Raw genomic sequence first — 15920 nt, 5'->3', positions numbered from 1 at the left:
GGCCCAAGGGTTATTTGCAAATAATACACCTGAATTCCCACCTTTGGAAGGAATGATGCTAAAGCTGAAGCTCCAGTACTTTGGCCACCTCATGCGAAGAGTTGACTCACTGGAAAAGACTCTGATGCTGGGAGGGATTGGGGGCAGGAGGATGGGATGGCTGGATGGCATCAGTGACTCGATGGATGCGAGTCTGAGTAAACTCCGGGAGCTGGTGATGGACAGGGAGGCCTGGCGTGCTGCAATTCATGGGGTCGCAAAGAGTCGGACACGACTGAGCAACTGAACTGAACTGAACTGACAGGGAAATTATGTTATCATTATTGTTATATAAATTATGTGTTTGTAGTTAATGGCATTGTAAACAGAGAATGCAGTATGATGTCAATATACAGGAATTTGTTGAAACCGGCTATATTTGACCAGAGTACTGTCAGTTTTATTATATGTTCCTCATGTGCTTTAAAAGAATTTTTTAAAGATATCTGACAGGCAATGTTCTATAAATGGCCGTGACACCAAGTTTGTAAATGCTGTTATTAAAATCTTCTCTATTTTTGTTGATTTTTCTCTGCTTATTTCAACACTTATAAGGAGAGAAATTATTGTAAGCTTATTAAAAATTAATACTAAGCTCTAGTAAGGGAAACCTTTAAATAACTTACAATGCTGATGGATTTTTTCCCTGTGGTCCTATCTATTTTTTGCTTAATATATTTAGAAAGCATATTATCAGGTGGATGGCAGTTTTAAATTACCATTCCTTTTATCTTTATCATTATTTGGTGACCCTCACTCTCTAGGATAGTTTTTCCCCCCAAAGTAAACTTTACACAATATTCATATGACAACACAACACAGCTTTCCTTTAGTAACTATTGTCAGGCATACCTTATTTTTATCCTTTTTAAATTTTTTATAACCTTTTAAAAGGTATGTTTCTTTGAAAGAGCATATAACTAGATTTTCCTATTTTATCCAATCTGACAATGAGTTTCTGTTAACAAGAGCATTTTTCCAATTTACATGCATTTCATTTCTAATATATTTACATTTACGTTACTACTACCTTATTTGTGCTTTCTACTTTATCCTCATTTATTGTCTTTTTAAAAAAATTGAATATATTTTCTAATTCTATTTCCCTATTCTACTAGTTTGGAAGAAACACATACTATTTCTAGATTTTTATTCCTTATCTCAGATGTTTTAACATGAGTACACAACTTACCAAAGTCTACAGCTTATCAATAATATTAACCTCCTGCCAAGTTTACAGTGTTGCTCTGTCTTCCTTATTTACCATTTCATCTCCTGGGCTCTCTCGCCTTACATCTCAGACTTTCCATCTGTGGCCGCCTTCCTTACCCGTGGTGATCAGAAACTCAAGAGAACATGATGGTGGCAGTATGACTGTGACTTGTTAACTGACTGCTGACTCAACCCAGTGCACCAAGGACAGACGGCAACCTGGGCTCTGCACGACTCAGGTGACCAAGAACAAGTGGGGTGAGTGTGGTCACGAAATCTGCCAACAGCTAGTACCTTGCTTCCTTCCCCTGATGCGTCACTGTCCAAGAACAGACTGTCCAAGTCCGCCTTCCTGCCTTAAACTGTTTTTGTAGCGCAGTAAAACTCCATACTCATCTACTGTGGAAAAAAGAGGAGGATGAGCCTTGTCCAGAAAAGCAACTTGACATGGTAAAGCCACGATTACAGAGCATTTTACAACAGTTAAGTTTACTACTGTCACACGCAGGAAGTTAAACATATACAAAAGGTACAAATGAATATCACGAAGATGAACTTAGTTAAGCTAAGTTTCTACTACAAAAACAGTTTATAGCATATGGAACACAAAAGCCCCTTAATTAACACAAAATTAGGTCCAATGTGATATATTTAGAAAACATATACAGATAAGAGGAGAAGGGAATGGCTACCCACTCCAGCACTCTTGCCTGGAGAATCCCATGGACAGAGGAGCCTGGCAGGCTACAGTCCATGGGGTTGCAAGAGTCAGACATGACTTAGCAATTAAACCACCATCACTATACAGATAAGATGATATTTTTTACATAAGAATTACTTAGTGATTGAAACATGATGAAGTGTGCTTTCTCAGCACCTGGTCTAAATACAAGCACTAGTATGAATCTAGCCTTTAACATACAGTGTGATTTCCCAAAAAAGCTTGAATTTTTTTTTCTGTTTGTTTATTAAGAGAAACACACACCAATCCTACAGCTATTCTGAACCAGAAACATTCCCTTAAACAATCTTTTATTTTATTTGGAATCTGTAAGTTTCATACATGCCTAGTTATTTTAATGTAGACAGTAAAAGAGTCAGCTCATTTATCAGCCTTGTTTAATATTAACAAGCAGGTAGTGGATCCTGCCAGCCCAAAGAATGGCAAGCACCATTACCTTATTTTATTAATTATCTACAACAGAGAACTGATCACAAAGTACATATAACAGATTCACAAGATGGAGTTCTACACAGAACCATTAATAAGTGCCAGAAATAATCTAGAAAACTGCCCAGTAATAATAAATGCAGAGGATTTTACATCTTCAGAGAATCATAATTAATGGCAGTAAAACCATCTTATTCCTTAAGACTATAAGTCCACAACACATTTGCATGGGTTGTGATTTACTGATTTGAAAAAGGAAAAAAAAATATATATATATATATAAAATTCCTCACAATAGTGCAGAGCTCAGAAACAACCAACTTCTTACAGATTTGAGCAATCTACTCCAAACAAGGCCACTTCTGCTTCCAGTGAAGTAAGTTTTTTATTCAGAGATGAGGAAGTGGCAGTGGCGACCGTCACGACGGCAGCCACACAATCAGAGCAGTTACTGTGTGACTCTGTTAGCAATGCAGCGCACAAGCAAAAACTCGGGAAAACAGGAAAAATATGCTTTCACTTTTATAGCTTTTCCCACTTTTAATAAAGCAGCATATGTGTTCTTCAGTGTTTAATCATTTAACAGCTAATACATAAAGAAAACTGGATGATAAGATTACATAATCACCTCACCCTCTTCCTCAAGACCTTTGGCAATTCCTCATCATCATTGCATCCAAGATAAAATCCAATTACAGTAAAACACAGCTTTATTTTTTTCATTTGCTTCGAGTCTAATTCTCCAGCCTCATCTTTAGCCATTCCTCCACTTGCCCTGCAGACTTCGACCAAACGTGACTTGCAAGCCCCACAATGAGTGCTGGGTATGTGTGTGTGTGATGTACTTGCATATAATTCCCTGTCTGGAATATTGCTCTCTACATCTTTACTAAGATAACCCAGACACATCCTGTAAGACATAGCCATCCCCTCTGTGCATGTGGGTCAGAATATCACATCAGTTATCAAACTATATTCTAAAGGCTGGTTTTCCTATATTTCTTCCATAGTACACTGTAAGCTCTTTAGGGCTACATACTGTATCCTTCATCCTCAGGGTCTCACTGCCTTTCACACAGAGATCCATCACGCTCATTCTACAGATGATCAAACTTGACCCAAATAAATTATTTTCCCAATTTCATAGGCTGAGTAGCAGTAGATTTAATATTAGCATCTAAGACTTCTATCTTCCAGTTCAAAGCTCTTTCTATACATGCACCTAAGGATACCAGAACAGAAGGAATTATGCATTAGTATCTATAAAGTTCAAGCCACTTATACAAAGCTAAGTGGACTATAAAAAAAGTGAGAGCTTTACAAACAAAAAATAAGATAAAAGTTAGTTACAATGGATTTTCAAGAAATAGGGACAGGTGATAAAAATAATAGAAAAATTAGTTAGAAAAATACTATCTTAAAAATAAGAATCACATAGGAGTTAATCCAGTGACATATAGGCTTTTTAGAACATGAAAAAGATAAATAATAAACAAACATTATCTTAATCAACTTCAATGAGGGATAAAGTATGTAGCAAAAAAAACAAGATCAAGCATCTTTGCCAAAGTAATGGGTATAATGGGGCTTCTCAGGTGGCTCAGTGGTGAAGAAGCCATCTGCAATGCAGGAGACAAAAGTATAATCTCTGGGTCAGGAAGATCCCCTGGAGGAGGAAATGACAACCCACTTCAGTATTCTTACCTGGAGAATCCCAAGGACAGAGGAGCCTGGGGGGCCACAGAGCATAAGGTTGCAAAGAGCTGGACACAATTTGGGGATCAAACAACAACAACAAAGGGTATGATAATCATTTATGTTAAGAGGAAAGCAGCTTTATTTGGTATATGTTATCTTTTATGGGAAAAATGTTATAGGAAGCAAGATTTTAACTTAAAAAATCACCAGTCTCAAGAGAAATCACCTTAAAAAAGCTCACATTGAGAAGTAAACATAATATTAACCAACTCAGATCTAAATGTTTTAAAATGTTTAAATATTACAAAACACAGAAAATTTGAAAATAGTCTTTGAAGTTACCCTAGGGGCAGAGGGGAGCAGGGCAAGACTTCTTCTCCCAGGGTTAGCCTTGACTCCACAAGCACTTATTGCCTACCATCGCAGGTTCACCGAGAGGCACGAAAGGGCAGGGTCCAGGAGGACGGAATCTAACTGGAGTCAAACCCGAGTTCTACTGTTTATTAGCCCTACAAAAAGGGTCTGACCTTAACAGGATCACTGTGAGAATCAAATGAGCTCTTAATAGTAAATGTGAAACCCTCAGAATAGCACCTGCCCTGTGGAGAATAGTGTAAACACCCCAGGTGCTGAACCTGGCCAGTCACCACCACCTTGAGACCACCTCTGGCATACCAGGGCAGGGAAGAAAAGGAAACCAGCACAACAATGTACAGCAATTTTCCTCCAATTAAAAAAAAAAAATGAAGAAAGATCAAGGAAACCAGGGTCTGGTAGGGAGGATGACATAGAAACTCCATGACACAGCAGAACAAGCACAGTAATACAAGTATAAACCTGGCCCACAACTGCAACAGAAGAGAAGACAGCCACCCTCCTCTGACAAACGGGAAGGGGACCAGTGAAAGCATTTTAGTGGGAGGAACATCTGAGATGCACTCCTGTCATTTCACAATGTAACAAAACCCAGGGGATCATGGGGAAAAAAGTATAGACCAGGTAGAGGGAACAAAAGGACCTCGGAACAAGGTAGAGGGAACAAAAGGACCTCGGAAGGCACGGAGCAAAAGCCAGGAGTCTGGAGGCGGGAGGGGCCACCAGAAAGAGGGAGAAACAGCAGGCAGGACCATAAACCAGGGCCTGGGATGCCTCTGGAAGGACCTTGGTTTTGTCCAGTAAGTTGGTAAAGATCCCAGGAAGGGGTTTAACTAGGGTAATGATTGAATGAAACTTCTTTTCTTACAGATAGTTTCGGCAGCAACCTGCGTGGCAGACCAGAGGAAAGAGGAACCACCAGCTAGTTTAAGACTGAAAGTGCTAAACTCACCACCACCACGTGTAGGAATGCAAGAGTGCAAAGAGAACATTCACAGGCAGCTCAAGTCTGGTTACCCTCTTTCAGGATCTTTCTCGAAAACATTAGCCTTGAGTATCTCTGTGAAATGAAAATGTGTTAAGGACAGAAAAAAATTGAAAACTGACTGGACACAATGAAATGGCTCTCTGTTAAAAAAAAAAAATGTATAAAACCAGGAAAGCAGGATTTGTGTTTCTCTACAATCAAGAAAGAACTTCAGTTCTTTAGTTAGGTTCTGAAAAACATTCTTAAAAATCTCAAGTAGAAATTCTTATGCTGAAATTTTGATGAGTAAGATCTAGTTTTTGTCTTCTGCAAACTACTCAAGGCTATCTACATTTGCAGATGAAAATCAAAACAAGATTCAGACAAAAGTTAACCCAGAATGGACCATAGACATAAATGTTAAAGCTATAAACTTAAAAAATAAGGAGAAAAATTTCCTCAACTGGGCAAAGATTTCCTAGAATACAAAAAGCACAAAGCCTAAAAGAATAAAATTATAAACTGTACTTCATCAAATATGGGATAAGCCACAGAAAGGGAGAAAATATTTCACATATCTAAATCCAACAAAGATCCTGGATCCAGAATATACAGAGAACTCTTATAACTCAATAATAAAAAGGCAAGCAACCCAATTAAAAGTAGATAAATGGTTAGAAGACATATTTCACAAAAGAAAATATCGAAATGGCCAATAAGTACATCAGAAGATACTCAAATGTCATTAGTTATCAATTAAATCCAAATTAAAACCAAAGTACACCTCTACATACCTACTGGAATAGCCTAATCTAAAACATGGACAAACGTCTGCAAGGATTGGAACAACTAAAACTATCATTCTTTGCAAAAGATGAAACGGTACAAGCACATGAGAAACTAGTTCGGCAGTTTCTTGCCAAGTTAAACATGCACTTACTACATGAGCCAGCAATTCTACCCAAAAGAAATATAAGCATATAACATAAAAACTGGATGTGAATGCTCATAGCTGCTTTGTTCTACAGCAAAGAACCAGAAAACAACCCAAATGCAGGCATAACTCGTTCTACTGTGTTTGACTTTACAATACTTCAAAGGCACTGCATTAAAAAAAAAAAACAAACTGAAGGTCTGAGGCAACTGTGTGTTATCAAATGATGGCTAGCATGTTTCAGCAGTTATTTTAATTAAGGTATGTGCAGTTTTTTAAGACATAATGCTACTTACTGCACACTTAAGAGTACAAGACAGTGTAAACCTGCATGTGACACTTGAAGGCGATCCTCATTTTGTTGTGGTGATCTGGAACAAAACCTGCAGGATCTCCAAGGTCTGCCTGTGGTAAGCCCATTGCAAATGAACAGAAAATCAATTCTACCACACAAGGGAAGACTGCTCAGCAAGACAAAAGGGATGGACTACTGATGCATGCTATAACACAATGAGAAGCTGTGCTGAGCGAAGGTAGGCAGACAGCACACACTGTATGATTCTGCTCATATAAAACTCTAGGACGGTCAATCGCATCTCTAATGATCAAAACCGGATTGCCAGTGGCTTGGGCTAGAGGCAGTGATGACTGACAGAGACGAGGTACAAGGGAACTTTTGGAGATGCAGGAAACATTCCGTATCTTGATTCTGTTGTTGGTTACACAGGTAACCACAGGTATGTTGAAACTCATCAGAATGTACATGCATACCACTGTACATAAGTTAAACCTCAATAAAACTTCATAACATGCACAAAAATCAGAGTCACATTTTAACTTTTATCTTAGGATTGCCTTGATCTATAACCCCAAGGACACACTATGTTTTAGGAAGACATACAACTGTCTTCTTCCATATTATTTTCAAACTAAATGAATGAAACCATGAAAAGTTGTGGATGCCACATTCCTTATGCTATTCAATTACGGCATATGAAGCTTAGCTTCCTTGGGCTTAGGCTGTTTTAGGCAGCAGAATAACAAGTTCAGGTCAATACTATACATAAGGTAATATGGTGAGGTCTCTTGCAATAAAATGTCCTTTAAAAAGAGTCCAAGGCAGCCTTTCTAAAGCTAAATGACATACCCAGATACCTGTAAGATGAAGCTTCAGGTTATGTTACTCTTCTACTGATTTAACAGTCAGCCATGTTCTTAAGACCAAAACAATTAAGCAATGCTTAAGGTTAAAGCTATAGAAACAAAAAAAAATTTTATAAATAAATAAAAATAAATATAAATAATAAAACAATATCCTTTCAGATGGCACTTATTACTGTATTAGTTAAAGTTAATTATGGACAAGAGAATAAGAAATTGTCAGTTGAGTCAAGATGCATTTAAAGCAAATAATCTTAATAATATAAATAAAAATTTAAACAAAATTTATTGAATGCTTAAAACATGTATTACGCTCAGGGCTTCATACATCTTATTCAACCTAAGGTAAACTCTAAGGTTACCATCCCCATTTTACATATGGGGGAATTTAAGCACATGGAGACTAAGAAACTTAATTTCTTAGTCAAGGCAACTCAGGTAATATATTATAGGATCAACCCGAATCTTTAACTACTTCCCCCCACCCCAGAAAGAAACACCATATTCAAAAAGTGAACTACAGTCTTACCAAAGACCTAAATATGAAAGGTAAAACTATAAAACTATTAGAAGAAAATCTAACAAAATATCTTTGTAACTTATGGATTAGAAAGGACATCTTATGACCCACAAAGTAAAAAATGTGATGGATTTAAGTATATTACAATTCAGGATCCCCATACCATAGTCAACATCAATAGGTGACTGGGATTACTATCTCAAATACACAAGGAATTACGGGAAATCAACAAGTGGAAACTCAACCAAAAAGAAGGCAAAGAGTATGACTAAGTCAGACCTGGAAAGGGAAACTCAGATGGCCAGCAAGGACGCGAAGAAACAACCAACCTGCCTACAAAACAGAGAAATATGTTTTATACTTTATGCAAAGCAGTTACAATAGTCTACTTAACAACTGTCAAATTAACCAAATGTGTAGATGCTGTACAATACCAAAAGAAAAATGTGAGAAAATGGGGATTATCTAACACAGGTGAAGGGAAAAAACTGGTGTAGCCATTTCAGAAATAATCTGGCAGAACTTAGTGATATTTAATACGTGACTAACTTATAACTCAGCAATACGATGGCTGGAGATATGTTCCCAGAGAAACTCTCTCATAGCCGTTAGCAACAGGTAGAAAGATGCTTTTTACAGAATTATTTGTACCCAAGAGTTGGAGTCAATATGGGTCACCATTATTAGGGGAACTGATAAGTAATCGTTAAGTGCTAAAGCAAACCATGAAATACCACACAGCTACAAGCAATGAAAGACATGTACTTACAATAACATGAACAGATCTCAAACAACACTAAGTGAAGGAAACATACAGCAAAATATCAGTTATATGGATACAAAACAAAGAACTAGATAATTTTACAAGGAAACAGCCAAGAACATACATAAAACACATTAGATTGAGTACAAGCGAGAATCAGGAAGGAGAGAGTGAATGGAAGCTGAGGCAGGGAATGAAGAGGGAAAATGACAATCCAAGTAATGGGAATATGCCTCTAAGCAACACGATACCAACTCTGCACCTGCAATGTTTTAGATGAAGTCAGCACATCAACTGTCAAATTAGATGAATTTATGGGAAGAGATTAGAAATCCATTTTTATGAGACAACTGAATATTCCACAAGATACCTTTGGTTTTTCCTATGATAAATCTGAGAATTCAAGACTTCTACTTCTTCCTTGTTATCTTCATAGGTAAAATGGTCCGATTAAGGCATATCAAGCTACTCGCCTGAGAAGCTGGAACCAAGTCCAAGCAAACTAGTAACAGAATTTGGCAAAGTTCTTTTTCCTCTTTGAATCTGTTTACTTATCTGAAAAAAATAGATTTGGATAATTCTCCCAAATCCCTCCAGCTCCAAGATTTCATTTAATTAGTATCTGTTCACATTAAATTATTTTCTCTCTGCTCCAACTATTTCCTCCCCACAAAAGAGTATCAAAAGAGATTTAGAAAAGGATGTATCAATAGGAGTGAACAGCAACTTAGTTTTTTAGGGTAGAAACTAGAAAACATTAGAGATACAGTGATGTTCAAAGAGCCTTTTCCCATATCTAAGGTAGAGTAAGGTTAACTGGAATCCAGGCTCAGACATTCTATTTCATGAAGGATTTTAGGTATTCCATCCATTACCACTGCCCCTTCTTAAAACATATGTTAAAGTCTCTTATGGAGTTTCTACTTGAAGGTTCTAAATATCAGCTTTACTGTATCAGTTTTCAGATAAAAAATGACGATTCCCTGAAGGTCCGTTCCATATTAAACGTGTTAAGATTCCAAAAGAATGATGAATTTTTAAAGTCAACAAACTGGTCACATTCTGAGCACTTAACAACAACAACGACAACAAGCATTCAATTAGATCTGTGGATTTAATGGGTACAAGGCCTTAAAAATAAGGGAAGCTAGACTCTACTGTAGTTTGGCAACCACGAATAGTAACCGAGGCATCTGAAGAATAGTGATGTCACATTTTACAAAAAGAAAATTAAAATCAATATTTTAAACATTTTAAAAGCTGAAATTAGAATATACCTAAAATTCTGAAACTGGAACACATGGAAAGAGAAAAGGGATGTCTTGCAGTATTTTTAGATTAATAAATATGAGAAATTGACATCACTCCCATATTTATCTTCATCCACACTGAAGTTTAAATATGGATGGGGAAGGGGCGGGGGAAGGGCAGTGGGAATTAAGAGGTCACGAAACATCTGTTCCTAATAATTCCAGCACAGATACAGTTGTTCCTGCAGGTCCCCCAGGCCGCCACGCTACGAGGTCTTCCACCAGCAGCTACAGTGTAGACTCCAAAGCCCGCATGTCAAGCCTCAGATATCCACAGAGTTGACTATAGGACAAACATGTACGTGGACAATTAACTGCATTCTCTGTGTCTACAGGGGACCTCTATTAAATACCAAGAAAATGTTTGAAGAAATAAACGAAAGGAAAATAACTTCTTAGAGAAAGAATAAAGAATCTAATAATGTTTCATAGCTATTAACACAAGCATGGACTTGAATACTTTTTTTAGCTGATACTTTTGGAATCTTTCAATTTATCTACACCCCAATGATATTCTCCAAAGTATGTTTTAACAAAATCAGTGTAGTGGGTTGTAAACATTAATTTTTTTTCTCTGAACACAATCTACTAGAGGGTCTCTTGCTATTTAAGTATACTGCCATACTTTCAAGTCACCCAGTTTCAGATTAACCAGCAGCATAAACCACCCCCATCATGCACACAACATACTTAAAAACGGTATTTGGTAAAACCAATGCCCTAAGAATGCTTCCTTTACAGCTATCATTCTTCAGGCACTGTTCCACAGGATGTTTGTCAAAGGGACAAACTTCCAATTATAACATGAAGAAATTCGGGGAACTGATGGCTGGTTAACAGTACTGTACACTGTACTTGAAAGCTGCTATGAGAGTAGAGGTTGAATGTTCTCATCATGACAACAACAAACTGGTAATTATGTGAGGTGAAGGAGGTGTTAACTAACCTTATTGTGGTAAACACGCTGCAATACGTATGTGTATCAAATTATCACACTGTACACCTTAAACCTGCACAAGTGTTATGTGTCTATTATATCTCAGTAAAACTGGAAAAAATAAGAAAAAAGCCACTGTCTCATCCAAAGGAAAGATGGTTTCCTATAGCAAAGCTTGTACAGTAGGTCACATTTCATTTTAACCAAGGTTGCTGCAAAACTTTTCCTACTCTGTGTATATCCATTTATTTTCCACTTTTAATACACCTATTTTAGTTATTATTTAGCTAGCTATATGCACAACATAGTCTTCCAAAAAGCATTTTCATTTTATACATTTATTTTTAATATACTGCATTTTATTTCCTAATTAAGGCACTTTAATTTTAAAAATTTACATTTTATGTCAATAATGAACTTTAATTTTATTTAGCTTATAGGTCTGTTGGAAATGAAGAGACATTTCTCCCCATAAATTAGTGATCATACTGCAAGGATTGTGGTGGTAGTGATGATTTAGTCACTAAGTCAGGTCCCACTCTTGCAGCCCCATGGACCACAGCCCACCAGGCTCCCCCATCCATGGAATTTCCAAGGTAGGAACACTGGAGTGAGTTGCTATTTCCTTCTCCAGGGCATCTTCCCCTTTTTCACCCTTGAATACTACTATCATTTCATCAAGTCCTCTAACCTCTCACTGTGCTTTTACACATTAACACATATCTTCTTCCAAAATCTGTGCGATTTTTCTTTACCTCTTCTGCAATTCACGACAAGTAGTCAAGTGTAGCTAGTAATATAATTCCACATGATACTGCATCTGTGTTTACATCTGGCTCTAATCACACGCTTAGAAGTGATTTATACAAGGGAAAGCAAAAAAAGAGAAAAAAATAAAAACACAACCAGGAGAAATAATTATGCTGTTATTTTAAATGTATCATTTCCAATTTGATAGAACTTTCTTACCATATGCTTCAAAGCTATCAAAATTGCAAACACAGGGTATGGCATTTTAAAAAATACTGTCTACAAGAAAGAAAAGTACTAACCAAATATTCCATATGTTTTTATATCAGTCATCTTAACAAGTGCTTGATGCTTCCAATTTATAAGATAGTTTAAGTTTTACTCCACGCTATAACTGTACATGTCATGGCTTCGTGGTGAAGTTCCTTAGTTCATTTAAAAAAAAAAAAAGTAAACCAACACTATTCACTATTGAGCTCTAGGAATTGGTAGAACACCAATCTCAAGAACTATATCAGGAAATGTAAAACTATACACACAAACACACACCCTTGAAGAACTATGACACCCTAAAATGAGAAATTCACACAAGTTTTCCTGATAATTCAGGTAATTCCTACCTGAATTCCTACCATTCAAGATGAAGAGTATTACAATTGCATTATGGTAATGGTGTTGGTACATTAATAGAGAAACCATAAATATTCATGACATTTGACCTAAGTAGGAATTCCAAAAGTTTAGTTACATTAACATAATTATATAGACACAGGCCAAAAAGATATAAATACATTGAATCTTGTGCAATATAAGTTATATCCATTTACATTTATTGAAAAGAGTTCTTTGAATACAAGCATACTAATTAATAAGCTGCAGAGATTTTTAAATGAATTTAAAACTTCAAAACAAATGTACACTCCTTAATTTTCAGTTGATCAATTTAAAATTTATATACTACCTGATTCTGAATCTTAACTAGAAGGGGCGGGAAAGACAAAATCTAAAAATCACTAACATCTGAGTAACCGCTGTTTAATACCTTCTTCAGAAGTTGTCTGCCAACCCATGCATAGTTTAAGTCTACATAAATTATGAAAAAATAATTACACAGTATCACCAATTTCAAATTTTCTTACTATATCCAACCATTTACATGTTAACATCTAAAACTATATATTCCCTGAGATCTTACTATGAATGAAAAAGGGAGTTAACAAATATAGTAATTATGTAAAATAAATATGGACAAATCATTACATATTCTCCAAACCTACCAACATAAAACTTTCTTTAAAGAAGCAGTAACACAACTGGTCCAAAGCAAGACTAAATTGATAGCAACCTCAATTTCAAGACTCAAAAAGATCAAATTTATAAAACTATCCAAGCTAAAACAATCCTCCTCCTTTCCAGTCCTGGCAGCCTAGAAAATGCTTATGCCTAATTTACCTAGGGCTAGTTTTAAATAACAGTTAAGACCCAGAATTACATTGAAGGTCCCTATCAAAGCAGAGGTCCCAAATCAACAGGAGATAAGACAGGTTTATGGTAATACTAAAGCAATAATCATTTTTGTTAGCATCCTCTACTGGTGGTTTCCAAAGACAGCAAGCAGAAATGCAAATGACAGAAGATATGTACCTGCTAGTCCATCCAGGGTGAATTAATCAGTGTGTAGTCATTAGTGACTAGAGTAGGTTTCTCAAGAAAAAAAAAAAGTAACCACAAAGAGGAGAAGTGGAAAATGAGAAGACAGATTTTGAAAATACAGCAAACAAAGCATTACATTATAAATGGTAAAAAAACAATTTAAGCCATTCTAATGCCACTCCTTTAGAGACGACTAACATCATTACCATAAAGTTACTACATAAGGTTGATGCTTTCCTCAAACCTTGCTCAACTGGTTTACCCCGTCAAGTCACATTACCTGATGCTCCCATTAATATCCGACTCTGCAGATATATTCCAGAGAAGAAATTAAAATATTTTACTGGAGGCTGAGCAGAAAATCTGCATGCCTTATTTCAAAATGAACAAAAAATTATTTACATATAAATTACAGCATAAAGTACCTCCATGACTATCTCCCACTGTATACATCACATCATCTATTCCTTCATTAAAAAGATTTAAGAGTTAACATTTTTTCCAAGCGATTCTCTCCAGTAACAACTGCAACTTACATATGATTGCGTTGCTAAGAAATCCTAACCAGCACCTATCCTGAGGTTTCACAACACAATGGCGTGTAACTTCATTTTTAATTTGTAAATCAGGAGGCTTAATCAAATAGTGTGGCTGTAATAATCAGCAATGGATGAAATGCATCTGAGAACAAAAAGAAATACAAGGACGGAGCCAAAAGTGATGAAAATGGAAGATACCTGTAGTAGCACACTGCTATCTGAAACACCTTTTGTTTTCTGAGAGTAATCCTCACTGCAGACAAGACGTTTTGTGCTAAACATCCCCAAATCTGTTTTTCTAATATTAAACACAAAGGAAAAACACTGACAGCAAGCGTGGTAAATAAATCCCTCCCTTGAGAATGAAAGCAGCAGACAGGAGCGGGCTGACATACATGCAGGAGAAAAACTAAACACCATCTTTTTTCTACCTGCACAAGTTGCCATTTGCTGCAGCGATCCAACAGCTCTCTTTCCTGTTGATTTCAAGTACCTTTCAGGATCGCTTTTTCCCCTTAAGTCATCTGTTGATATGCCTGATGGGTATAACAGTCACATCCCAGGATCTTTAGAAGAAAAATCCATCCTTTCCTGCTCAGGTAAACATGTTTACAGCAGCTGCACAGACGCTGGGTGGTTCAGACTCACATGTCACACACATGTCGTCAGCAACAAGAAAAGCCCCTTTCTCTGGCGATGAACATTTTAAATAAGGTAAAACGCGAACAGCCCTTTCCAGACCAACTTACCTTTCATAAAGCCACATCAGCAACAGCAGCAACAGCTCAATATAGCACACACACTGTTTGACGCTAAAACAGGAAATTAAAATTGCAATAGCCTGTGCTCCGCTCCTGGCCGTAACAAGTCATCTCTCCACAACGAGGACGCCAAATATTAGTTATCGATCATCACTTAACAGACGTCTTTAAAATGCAAATGTGTATTTGGATAACTAAGACCGTTCACGAAAGCGGCGGTTTCAATGTCGGCTAGAATAAATTAAAATTACGTTTACATCTTGAAACCGCCTAAAAACCTCCGTATCTGCTTCTAGACAGGAAATCCCACACAAAATCTAAAATTGCCAGGAAAGGTTACAAAACCTCGCGTTTCGCATCCCGCAGGGGAGGGAGAAAGGGAGCCCGGGCCTGGGGGTGGGGCGAGCGCCGGAGAGTTTTGACTTAAACCCATATTTCCTCATTTTCTGGAGGATACGGCGATCCCGTTCCAGGCGCATTTATTTCCCTACTCTCAGAAACTCGTTTTAAAAATAACGCAGGAACCCATACGAGCCCCTCGGTCCGCTAGATCCGTGCAATTCCTTATATAGACTCGGCCGCAGCCAGCGGCAGGGCCGTAGCCGCCCATTATTCTCCAAACAGGTACCGGGCGGGCGGGGGCCGCGCTCCGGCCTCGGCCCTGTCGCCGCAGGAACTGTCCAGACAATACCCACCAGCAGACGGTCGCCGCGGAGCGGGCGGGCGGGCGGGTGCAGCATCGCCCCCCAGATAAGCAGAAATGCAACCAACTTCCACCGTCTCTCCCCACCGCAAAGGGCGACTGTGCAACCCAACACATGTTCGGGGCTCGCTCGCTCGCTCTCCGGTTATTATTGTTATTTTTCTAAACTCTCACGCCAGGCAGATGGGGTGTGTATGTGTGTGCGCGCCCCTCCCCGCGCAGCATCAGCACTCATTAGTAAACCCGGCGGCGGCCGCCGCCGCCGCGCGGGCAGCGGCGACCCGCGTCCGTCGGTCCGGCCGCCCCCCTCCCCCACACTCCTTCCACCCGAGACCCCGAGCGCCGTCCAAGCTCCCTTCGCCGGTTTCACGCCCCGCGCGTCCGGCCCAGGTAACAACTTCCCCAAACCGAAAGAGAACAAGGGAGG

At 38.0% G+C, this 15920-nt stretch overlaps 1 protein-coding gene and 1 long non-coding RNA gene across 7 annotated transcripts in view; both read right to left on the bottom strand.

Moving 5' to 3' along the window:
- ZEB1 (zinc finger E-box binding homeobox 1) overlaps positions 1 to 15920 on the bottom strand; it is a 198817-nt gene that overhangs the window by 181957 nt on the left and 940 nt on the right. The window lies entirely within an intron of this gene.
- LOC120869033 lies at positions 685 to 7146 on the bottom strand. The gene is made up of 2 exons (XR_005722402.1): positions 5169 to 7146; positions 685 to 5138 (listed from the first exon to the last, which is right to left on the bottom strand). It is a non-coding gene; the product is annotated as an uncharacterized LOC120869033 (long non-coding RNA).

The sequence above is a fragment of the Oryx dammah genome, unplaced genomic scaffold (genome assembly GCF_014754425.2).
Source record: "Oryx dammah isolate SB20612 unplaced genomic scaffold, SCBI_Odam_1.1 HiC_scaffold_10, whole genome shotgun sequence".
Classification (NCBI taxonomy): Eukaryota; Metazoa; Chordata; class Mammalia; order Artiodactyla; family Bovidae; genus Oryx; species Oryx dammah.
Note: the sequence above shows the minus strand (reverse complement) of the source record. Positions and strands in the feature narration are given on the sequence as shown.